Raw genomic sequence first — 3005 nt, 5'->3', positions numbered from 1 at the left:
AGGATACTCCTTTATTATGTTGCTCATAGATAACTTTCCTATTAAATATATTTATGACATTCATAAAAGCTTGTTTATGTTCTCCAAACCCATGTTGAATACCTCTTTCCAGCCTCTCATGTTTTAAAGCAAAAATAAGTCAAGACAGAAGTGGAAAAGCATAAAGCCAATTAAGATCAAGCCTCTTTCAGAATGAACAGAGAGAAATCCTAATTTGAGATATAAAGATTGCATAAAATTGGATGTTGTAATTTGGTTTAAGATGTAAACTTCAGTGCTAGAATCAGATATTCTGTATTAAGGTTTCTTTCCTCCAGGCTTCTGCAGCAGAGGGAACTGAAATGCTGCTAATGAGTTTATGCTTCTCTGCTTCAGAAGATGTTTGTATCATTAAACTAAAAAGCATGAAGTGGTGGGCTTCAGGGGGCATTTCCTTCCTTTTAGTAACAAAAAGTCAGGCTGAAGATAAATAACATTTTCTACCTTCTTGGAGCAAGTGGAAAAAAATAAAAAAGCATTCCTGTTTCTCCCCAGGAAAAATGCTTTTACAGCTTGTCCAAAAAGGCAAAGAAATAAAATAATTTAACCTGTCATCTCAAAGAAACATGTTAGTCTTTAATTTGGAAAGCAGGAATGTAATTTGAAAGGAAAACTAATTAGGGCATATTGAATGTTAACAAGCTTAAAGAAGGATCATAAAGAACCTGAAATATTGACTATATCTCAGTATCTTCAACAGATATAAATAAGATTTTCTGGTAGGGAATTCATAATAGAGAATTGCATTCTGGTTTATTACAAAATGTGTGTTACGGGTAGTGTTTGGAACATGAATAATAAATTACCCATCTGGTTTTCATTCTAATGGGAAAGACAACATCTTAAAGTAGAGACCCCTCTGAGCAATTGCTATAAAAAAAATTATTCTTCCATCAGTTAACTCAGCAAACCAGTATTTCTGCTTATCCATACTATATCTGTGTCACTTCCTTTCTGGGCTGGTTTTTGGAGTGAATGGACTAATTTTCTCCGAGATAAAACAGAAATGTAGGTTTTTTGGGCATAGTTTTGGGATCATTTCTGGACAGTGTGGATGAGATGCTGCCTCTTTGTCTCCCTTTCATGGCACTGTCCCAGTAGGTTTCACATCCTGAGCATACCCACGTGTGCAGTCCTAGCAGGGTGGAGTGACAGAATTGTGATACCAAAACTATTCTGACAGCTCTCAAATTCCAGGCATTTTGTCCAAGACCTCATTAAAGCTACAGACTGATCTGTGATACAACAAATACTCTTTCAGAAAGTTTGAAGTCTGTAATCACAATTGGATTTCAGCAGAAATGGATGTTCTACAAGGTGTCTTAATAGTGATGAGGAAATTTGCAGTGTCCCGTTTTTCCACTGTCCCTTTCCTTCACCGCTTTTAGGAAGTTTGGCAGAGCTGATGCAATGTGAGGAGCCAGAGCCAGACACAAGTCTGGGAGCAAGGATGTGATTGCACATTTGGGGGTTTTTCCCCCAGAATTGAACCAATAACTTGTCTGCTTTTGAAGCTGCACTGTTAGAAACATCATTTTTGTAAGCTTCTTTTCATACACCATCCAGCTGAAAAGAATGTTGAATTGGATGGACAGTATTGCAATTGCATTGATTTTAGAGTGTGGTGGGTTTTTGGTTTTTTTTTTTTTTTTTTTTTTTTTTTTTTTTTTTTTTTTTTTTTTTTTTTGAGTATATTTATTGTAAAGCACTGGAGACAGAGACAGATAAGACACATTACAAGTTCACATAAAAAATCTTGTCAGAAGTCTTCCATAAGGTCACATAGGCTAACAAAATAATTTTTACCTAAGTATGCTCTAAGTGTGCTTTTACCTAAGTATGGGCTTCACTAAAATAATGGTAGATTGTCTTCACAGACATGAGGATGTCTGTGTTTTCTTGGTCCCTTGAGTCAAAGCAGTTTAGTAAAAACCACTGTCGCTCAGAGGAGCTGCTGTGCTGTTAGAGAAAGCCAGAGTGCACATCCTGTTTGTTGTGGTTGGTCGGTGTTCTCTGAGCATCTCTTGCATCCAGAACATATTTTTGTGCCATGTTTCTTTTCAGTAGATTTATTCCAATACTCTTTGAGTCATATGGTGATTATGACTGCACAAATAGCACTAAGATAGTATCTCATTTTATGAGCAGAGTTTTGGTATTTTTACAGTCTCATTTGTTGCTTTCTTTTTTTCAAAGTATACCACAGTGAAGGCTTTAGCATTTAAAGAAACTGTATTTACAGTGTTATAGACAGAAGTTCTCTGTTTCCTCTTTCTTCCCCACTCATCACAGTTGATGTTTCATAACAGAAAAATTGTGCTTAAAAATGAGTGAATGGGCATGTTGACAAGAGTTCAGTCCAGTTGCATTCAGAATGAAATTTAAGACTACCTTAACCTTAAAATGGAGTGTTCTAAGGTATTATTGTGACAACTACACAATGGAAAGCCACTATTGGTCATATCATAGCACTCCTGTCTGATGCTCCACAACATCATTGTGTTGATTTATTATCCAAATGCAAGAAATAAGGTTTCTTCATTATAGATCCTTGTTCTTTTAGCCTCTTGAGTATAAAGTGGCTTTTTCTATGATATATGCAGGTCTTTGGCATTCTCTGTTGTGATGCTCCTGAGTTGGATAGATTAATTTATCTCATGGTGAGTGTGATATATCCAATACAAGGACTATCCTTGATAGCATGATTTGGCTCAGTAAAGTTTGTAGCATCATTTGGGCTGTAATTCTGTAGGAACAGGTGTTCAAGCCTGTATATAACTTCTCTTCCATTTAGGATTATTAATTTGTAGCCATATAAATCTGTTTCTATGCAGTAATAACACACAAAATACTTGCATTTTATTTATGCAGGATAAGATAGTCTGTCATGATTTCTTCTACAAACTGAAAATAAGTACAGAAATAAACAGAGCAGTTAATATTGACAGCTCAAAAATGAAAGATTC

At 35.5% G+C, this 3005-nt stretch overlaps 1 protein-coding gene across 2 annotated transcripts in view; it reads left to right on the top strand.

Annotated features, from left to right (window-relative positions):
* Window positions 1-3005, top strand: part of POLN (DNA polymerase nu) — a 109317-nt gene that overhangs the window by 39425 nt on the left and 66887 nt on the right. The gene's annotated exons all lie outside the window — the stretch shown is intronic.

Source organism: Empidonax traillii, unplaced genomic scaffold (genome assembly GCF_003031625.1).
Source record: "Empidonax traillii isolate 1590-97213 ecotype Southwest subspecies unplaced genomic scaffold, ASM303162v1 scaffold250:size724861, whole genome shotgun sequence".
Lineage (NCBI taxonomy): Eukaryota > Metazoa > Chordata > Aves > Passeriformes > Tyrannidae > Empidonax > Empidonax traillii.
Note: the sequence above shows the minus strand (reverse complement) of the source record. Positions and strands in the feature narration are given on the sequence as shown.